A 9297-nucleotide genomic window follows, 5' to 3' on the forward strand; every position below is an offset into this window, starting at 1 on the left:
TACATTGTGTGGTGGTAAAGATATAGCAAGAACCCTCTTTTTCAAGTCGAACCACAAATGTTTAACTGGGTGAATTCGGAGGCCAAGGCATTTACAGAAATTCACCAACATGTTCCACAAACTATTCCTTGACAATTCTGGCAGTTTGATGGTGCCTTCTCCTGTTGGTAATGGCCATCACCGGCAGGGAACACAGTTGCCATGAATGAGTGCACTTGGTTCGCAACGATGTTCAGATACCTGACAGCTGTTAGGAACTGTGCTATTGGGATAATTGGGCCTAAATTGTCCCAAGCAAACATTCCCCACAGCATAACTGGCCTGTGTCTGCCCAACAGTGCATCCAGGTGCCATACCCTCAGTTGGTTATTGGCGTATCTGTGCTCAGCCATCAACGTGATGTACCAGGAATCTTGATTTGTCAGACAAGGCTACTTTCTTTCAAGTACCCACGGTCTAATCTTGATGATCTTGGGCACATTATATGCATTGTTGGCGACGGCAGTTAGCATGGGGACCCAGCTCGATGGTTGGCTTCGCAGGCCCATACACAGAAGGCTGTGATGAACATTGAACTGCCTCTAGTTGTTTTGAACAATATGTGACAGTCTTCACTCCCCTACAGACGACACATGGCTGGACGACGGTTTGGCGTTTGGCTATCTGTGCACCACTTTTGATACATACTCACCACAGTGGCACATAAACCACCCACAAGGCCTACCATTTCCAAGGTCAAAGTTTCAATGAGCAGTGCCATCACAATTTGTCCTTTATCAAACTCCGAACACTCTACTGAACGAAAGCCGGTCCTCAGGTGGTAGGTATACCACTGTTCTACATGACATTTCAACAAAAACCTTTATTTTGTGGAAAACACCGTGATCAAAATTATAGTAACCACTGTAGCACAAAATAAGAATACAACTAAAATTTTTAAGGGTTACAGCTGTCAGAAATTAGTAGGAAGTGTAGAAGCATGTCTTTCATTGACTTCAGCACATCAGCGGCGCAGGACATGAGTTTCTCACCCTATGCTGGTATGATTTTGGTCCACTCTTCTTCCACTTTCTTCCATAGTTCAGTAACTGTGGTGGGATTCTTAGCCATAACTTTGTTGCGAAGGATTTTCCAGAGATTTTTAGTCAAGCTTAGATCAGGACTCTGGGACTCATGCAGGCCTATTTTAGGAACTGCTTTACCTATTTTGCAGTGTGACAGGGGCATTGTCTTGCATGATAATTGCAGGCTGATTGGGAGATGCTTGCAGGGAAGGTACTGCATGTTGTTGAAGGAGGTTCTGATAAACATTAGTTTCCACCCTGCCATGTATTTGTATAAGATGTCCAACTCCTGCTGCAGAAAACATCCCCTAAACCATTACGTTTCCTCCTTCACCTTTCACTGACTTCTTTACGCACTTGGGCTTCAGTCTTTCCCCAGTTTGACGCAGAAGAAAATGTTTCTTATCAGACCCAAATAAACTAAACTTGCTCTCATCACTAAAGTGAACTTTGGACCAGTTCTCTTCTCTCCACACAACATGCTCTTAAGCGAAGGTGAGCTTGGCCTTTTGATTCTGTCTGCTGATGAGAGGTTTGGTCACTGCAGAGTGCGCTTTTAGTCCGACTTCTCTTAAATGTGCCAAGAATGATACTTACCCTGTTCAGCACTGAACTGGCATGCAATTCCAGCTGTTGAACCGTTTCTCAATTGAGAGTCTACACATTATCCTGTCTTCTTGTGTACTTGTATTATATGAACGGCCAGCCTTTTTGGGGTACTTGAATGAATTATTGTCATTGTAAACCTATTCGAGCAATATTCGAGAAATTACAGATTTGAAATGACCAACTTCTCTTGCAGTGGCTGAAAGGGTCATCCCTTTGACCTTCATATGGACACCCTCCTGTCGCAGGGTTTCAGTCACCTTAGAGCAACCCGTCATCGTGCAATCTCAGTGAAAATTGGAGGAATGCTGCCAGTTAAATAGGGTTTGTGATGTAATTATTGAAATTACCAGGTGCCAGATTAACACCAATAACTTGGAGGTATCTGTAAGTGTTCTCTAATTTTTTCTTTTTCAAATATCTCATCTAAGTGTTTTATACTGTGCTTCAGAATACAATTGATTTATGAAATATGCTTAAAAACTACTACTAGTCCTTCTACTCCTGTTAGGATAACTTCAAATAGGACTAAGCAGTGACCTTGAAATTTATAAAAATTGCAGGTTGTTCTCTAATTTTGATCTCCACTTTATACTGCTCTGTGAACTGCACCTGTGGCACCATTTGGTTACCAGATGCACTCATTGCTCAAGGCTGGGAGTGGTCATAATGTAATGGCCTAATGGTGTATAGAATGCAATTCTTCGTGTGAAACATGCATTCTTCGTGTTCTCCGGCTAAACTAAGGAAAAAGGAGAATATTTTGGAGTCAAAACAAGGTATTATAGATTTTACATTAAATTCGTTTTGTGCTGAGACATGTCTAATTTCTTGTCTGTCACCATCCAAATTTCCATTTTCTTCAGCCATCAAGGTACAGTGGACAGAAAGGTGCACTGTGAGGTCAACAGCATTTTCTCAGTCTTTATCCAATGTGGATGTCAATCTTCCGTCGTCGTTCACTGAATGTACCGTATTTAAATAAGGGTGTTATGCCCACAAAAAAAAACAAAAAACGTTCACTTCACAAATGCCCGTTCAGTGCCGTCCTCTGCTTTACTGGAAACTTAACAAACAGAGCGGTGTAGGTTGATAGCGTTATTAAATTCCATCTCCAAACATCAATCAGGTTGAGTGGTCGTTATAATAATGAATGAGGACCACCCACATCACCATAGTCACCCCAATGTATTTAGAGTAACGCAATACTAAGTTGTCTGTGCGTTGTTCGGAGCCAATCAAAATTGTGTTGGGGGAACAGGGCCGATAGGGGTGTATTTGAGTTTATATACTATCTGTGGCATGAATCATTACTTTTCATTTGGAATGGTTTTCTTTCTCTTCCCCAAAGGGCCTTTGCCTGGCTATATTTCATAAACAGTGTAACCCGGCACTCAGCATAAACATGACGAGTCTGTATACTAAATATTTGTGAAACTCTGATGGTTGGAAAACTCGCTTATAATATCATATACACAGAATAAAGACTTATCGGGCAGATAATGGGTTTAGATAAGAGAATGACAAGAGATAGGGACGTACTACTTTATCTAGACTGTATATGTGGATATATGTATATCAGTGAACTTGCACGAACACCGTTCTTAATCTATTAAACAGAACACACACATCTACTTTTATCACACCCGTGTTTTAGCAGAGTATTCTATTACCTCATATATTTATGTGACTGAGTCAGTGAGGACTACTGCTGAAGTGTGTGTGGTCATGACTGAGGAAGTCTGAGTCCCTTCAGAGCCTCACTGATGAAGCTATGCATCACAACGCACCCTCAAAATTAGAGCAAACGTGCATCGGTAGTCTTCCTTAAATCACCTTCTTAAAGCAATAGTTCAACCAAAATGAAAGTTCTGTCATTAATCACTTACGATATTCCAAATTCATATGATTTGTTTTCTTTTGTGGAATTCAAAAGTAAATATTAAGAGAATGTTTCAGCTGTTTTTGTTAATGAGTACAATGGTGTACAGCACCAAAAAACACATGAAGTAATCTATAAAATACTACTAAAGCAGTATTATCACTTACTATGATAAACAAAGCAAAATATATGGAAATTTACTATCAAATCAAATCAAACCCAAATCAAATATGGCAATAATAGACTGTTGTCAGAGTAGTGTCATATTTAATTTGACAGGAATGAAAACGAGGCTATGAAGGATAGAAGTATAGTGCATTCAATGGATTGTACTGCCATTTAACAACATACCAATTGATATGATGAAACATACTTCCATAAGAAGCTTTCAGTAGACAAAAACTCCATAAAACAGTTTTGAAATTTGTGAGTTGTGAAAATTACAGGATCTCAGGCTTTAATACAAAATGTGCCATTGTAAAGACTGTAAGGCCTGTCCACATCAAGAACGATAACTATAAAGATAACTACATTTTCTGCTATTCTTTAATTTTAAGAATGATTTTCAGAACTATGGGCCTCATTTATAAAATGTTGCACAGAAACCATTCTAAATTCTAAACATCTCTTTCAGATGAGAAATCTATGAATCGCAAATTATCTTAAACTTGAAAGAAACTGTATGGTGTGAGCTATCTGCCTTGTAAACGACTCCTTATTAATGTCATTAACATGTAAAAGATTGCCATCACCATCCAAATCCTTTCATTTTCAAAAACCTGCAGCGCTCCAACAAGAAAAAGTGTGTATGTCCAACGCTATCTCATGAACAATTCGTACTGATTTTATGAAGTAAAGTATCTCGTAAAATACGATTTGTACGATTTGCCTAGACCCCAGTGATAGGTAGGTTTAAGGACAGGGTTAGGTGAGGCATTTATATAAATTGATGCGAACTGGGGAACTCATAAAATACATACAGTTTAGCCAAAAACATATGAGTTTGTATGAGTGAGGTCGTTTGAATTCATATGAATTTGCCACCTCCACATATAAAATATGTACGTATTGCCGTGAGATCAGGCTGATATGTCTGCTCGGACCCTGACATGACGCTAAGCACTTTTCCATGTCAAAGACAGTTTTTACAAATGTAGGGTTGCCAGGTTTTCACAACAAAACCCCAAATTGCCACTCTAAACTAGCCCAATCGCATTTCAAGGGGGGGTCCCCTGGTAAAAACTGCAAAAATATTTTTTTTTTTGATGGGGTTCCCCTGGTAAATTCACATTCCAGGGGCTAAATATCATGTTATTGGGATCGCTTCAACCCACGGACATGAAAAACAACCTGTGGCAACAGTGTTAAAGTAGCCCAATTCCACGGACTTGGACTTGGCAACACTGGTTGGCATGGATTTTAATCTGAGTGCATGCACGCTTTATAAATGAGGAACCTATATCTTTACCATTATCTTTCTATTTTATAGAAAACTTGTGAACCACTGGTGTTGTTTGGATTACTTTTAAAGGAATCCTTATTTTTTAAAGGGGTCATCGGATCGGATGCCAAATTTCCACAAGTTGATATGATTCTTTAGGGTGTTAATGAAAAGTCAATGACATGATTTGGTTAAAATTTCTCAATGGTAGTGTAAAAAACATACTTTTTACCTTGTCAAAATCAGCTCTGCAAAAATCAACCTATTCTGCTGGATGTTGCTTTAAATGCTAATAAGCTCTGCTCGCCCCGCCCCTCTCTGTGGAGTGACAAGCTTGTTTACTTTAGCCGCGTTTCGGAACGAAATTTGCTAACTAGCACATTATTAGGAATTACAAAGATTCATTAAAAACCCTTATACTTCTGCTGTAAGTGAAGATGGATCATGAATGATTCGCATGAACATAGACGCATTTATGTAGATCAGGAGGCGCATTCCCTTCATAAAAACAAATGTCATCCACTGCGTCTTTAGCGGCTCAGATGTCGGGAGTAAATGACAACTACTTTGTTCATTCTTACATTTAACAACAGAACTCTTCCATCGCTCAGGAGCCATCCTTGTCTATGTCCCTGTTCCATCATCAAAACAATGGCGATCGGACTGTTACAGCTCATTCAAGTCAGGTCTAAGGTAAGACAGTCGTGTCAATCAATCTATCGTGGGAGCAGCCTCTGACAAGATGCTGAGAATTGCTCGATTTGAAAAAAGGGAAATTATTTTTACAAATTAAATAAAAACCACTGGGTTGATTTTAATCCTTATAGGGTGTGTATACACACACTGCCAACACAACAACAAACAACAACATGTAAAAGTGAACTTTGCATCCAATGACCCCTTTAAGCTTTTGGACCCCATTGACCCCCAAAAAACAGCTTTTGTTTTCCGCAGAAGAAACATAATCATTTGAGTTTGGAATGACATGAGGGTGAGTTAATAAGAATTTGACAGTTTCTTTGGTGCAGTCTGATGGGTCCGAACTCAATCTGGCATAATGGTATCATTATCACATGGTGCAGCTGATTGGTTCCTTTGGCATCAGCAGCCAATGAGATTGCACACAGATCAACATTCAAATACTTTGCTAGTGCTTGCTTTAGCAGTTGCAGCATGCTTCAGAAATCCTCCACCTTCCCCAGCTCCACTTGTATAACATTGCTATGAGGTGATTTCATGTATGTTATATATGGGGGTTATTTCATATATGTTATTATTTCTTACATGCTTACAGCAGCATGTTGTGGATGTATTGTAAGTAGCATTAACATTGTCATGTACATTATGATGCTAAACCCTCAGAGAGTTGTCATGATAGAAATATATTTTTGGGTGAATGATCCCTTTAAACCAGCACATAAGGTAGTGCTATACCCTACATGCCAACAGGTCCATGCTATCTTCCAGGCTTTACTTCTAGTAGAACTAATCTCTCTTTGTCAAGCACTCTAGCATATTGCATATGGCAGATTAGCTTAAAAGAGAAACACTCTCCAAGGCCTTGGATCTTCAATCCTGACTCGCATCCATGAAATGATGCAATTATGGTTCCTACTGGGGCCCAATCTGTCATGTAAACACACACCCAGCCCCATCCAAGGGCAAGGTCTGGAGATTGGCAGGAGGAGACAGGTAGATGTCAGGATGAGAGAATGATAGAAGGGGGATGGGTGTGGAGGACTTGAGTTCGCATGCCAATTTGGTGTTTACGTGTGGTATTTTCGATGCAGGATGTGAATAAAAACATGGGTGAATGTGTGTGGCACTGCACTCATGTGGTTGTGCAATGAGACACTTTGTCTTTTTTGTCCATCTTCCTGTACCGCGGTCCTTAGCGGGGCTTAGTAAACAATTGGTATCAACAGAATGGGACCACCTAGGTAAAAGTTTCCATGTTGAGGCATTTTTTCAAACTGTGGCCGCAAATTTTCCCAAACACATTAAAACAAGCTATGCAAATGTTTTATGATGGTACTTGCGTAGCGTATTGTTATATTAACCTGTGCAAACGGTCATTCATCTTGGCAAACTCGCCCTGTTTCTGCGCTTCAGATCTGTGAGGCCCCTTGAGCTTACCTAACTAAAAAGTCAACAGGCTACATCAAAAGCCACAGTCAAGCTTTCTGCGGTATGATCAAAGGGGATGAATGGGCTTTGGCTTAAAGATGTGCACTAAAGACCTTGCAACAGGGCTGGATTTAGCCAGCCCCAGTAGGGGGTGCATGTAGAATATTGGGGGGCGAGTGTGGGTGAGCTTCTCTAATCATCTATGCAAAGAAAACTATACTAACTATGCTGTCATCATATCAGTCCACCTATCCATATCTCTATCTTCTCCTTTGATCCAGTTGATTTGTCTTATAGGTTTTATGTTTGATGCCCTACCCTCTGCATTTACCCAGACTTGGGACCGGCACAAATAGGACACTGGCTTGTGCCCTTTTGAGGCTGCATTTATGTTTTTTTTTTTATTTTTTTTTTACTTTTTAAATGTCTGTCTGTCTGCTTTTGTCTGCTTGTCTGTCTGTCTATCTATCTATCTATCTATCTATCTATCTATCCTTTCATTTTTTATTTGTCTTTTATTTTTATTTTTTTTGTGTGTGTGTATTTTTGTCGTTTTTATTTCTTAGTTCTGTACACAGCATGGCTTATAACAATCATTAAAGCATCCACTGCTGCTAAATCCGTAACACTGCTGCTGGCAGCTCCGCTGCTACTGCTAGGTTTAGCTTTAGCAACCAGAAATCTGCGCATTGTCGACTCGTTACTTGATTCACTTCAACAAATTGTAAATGAGTGAGGAGAAACAGAGAGAGAGAGAAGAGAGAGAACAAGAACAGAGTTATAGTAATCAAATAATTCCGGTGAGAGACCGCGAAAGAAAAGTTACGATGTCTGAGTTTTGAGCTCTGAGTTTTGAGCTCTGCCGTGCCGTGACTGACTTGATGGCTCACTGATTTAAATCATAATTTTGATTTAGTAAATCATAATATTGACAGTTTATAAGTCATAATTTTGACTTTTTATCTTATAATTATGACTTAAGTATGTCATAATTTCAACTTTATACGTCATCATTTCGACTTTTTATCTCGTAATTACGACTTTTAAAGTCATAATTTCGACTTTGTATCTCATAATTATGACTTGTAAAGTCACACTTTTTATCTCGTAATTATAACTTAAGTATGTCATAATTTCAACTTTTTAAGGCATGATTTTTTTCCCTATCTGGCGGAAATGGGCTTCCATAAATAACAGTATTTATTGCTTTTAAAAATCTTACTAACCTGATAGTGTAAATAAATGATTCATTGAATCTAAACCAATACAGTCAAGATCCTACCAGACTAACAACTGTGACTTGTCCCCCTCTTCAAAAAGAAAATCCACTTTAAATCCTCAGACTGATAAATTTAGACATAGACATGGTAGTCATATAAATGTTTTTGCGTTGTATTCCTCGCCATAGAACTTAATCAGCACAGTATGTGCTTATGACTCAAGCACGCTGTGTTTACAATGGCTCTTTTGTGTATCGGTTTGGTTAATGAGGCCAGGCATAGCTGGACCATGATGTGCGTGATGATTTCTTGTGTTGCTGTTGTCTGTGTAAGTTGCCTTACTGTCTGTCAACTCCCTGAGAATCTGGAGTTTACAAGCTGCATTGTGAATCTGAAGGGATAACAGTCAAAACTGACAGCCCACACACGCTCCTGATAAACATGTACTTGTGCATGCAGAGAAATACACAAACACACACATCTTTAATGGGAAACATCCTGATCTGACTGTGGTCTTGTCCACCCTGAACCAGATGTGCATGCTGAAAATAAATTAATCATCCTAACGTAACCTGCATCATTTAATATCAGAAGAATTTGTGTATATTGACATTGTTATCAGCGTCTGTAGTGTGTTGTGAGAGCCGATGTACTATGGGTTTATGATTTTTTTAGCACATTGTTAAGTTTCAAACCTTTCAACAAGCTAGAGAATCAAAAATATTTAGGCCTAAATTTAATATTTACATATTTGAATTGCATATACAATTTCCATCCAACTGGACTACACAGTTTTAACAAACTAATTATATTCAATGTGATGCATATTTGTCAATCATTCATAAATGAAAAGATATTTTTGAGTGATGCAATTTTCAGTTATTTAACTGGATGTGTCTGAAAAAGCTGAGAGACAGTTGTTAATGACCCATTCTGTGGCACCTGCAGTTGTACGCA

The sequence above is a fragment of the Garra rufa genome, chromosome 21 (assembly GCF_049309525.1).
Source record: "Garra rufa chromosome 21, GarRuf1.0, whole genome shotgun sequence".
In the NCBI taxonomy this organism is placed as follows: Eukaryota; Metazoa; Chordata; class Actinopteri; order Cypriniformes; family Cyprinidae; genus Garra; species Garra rufa.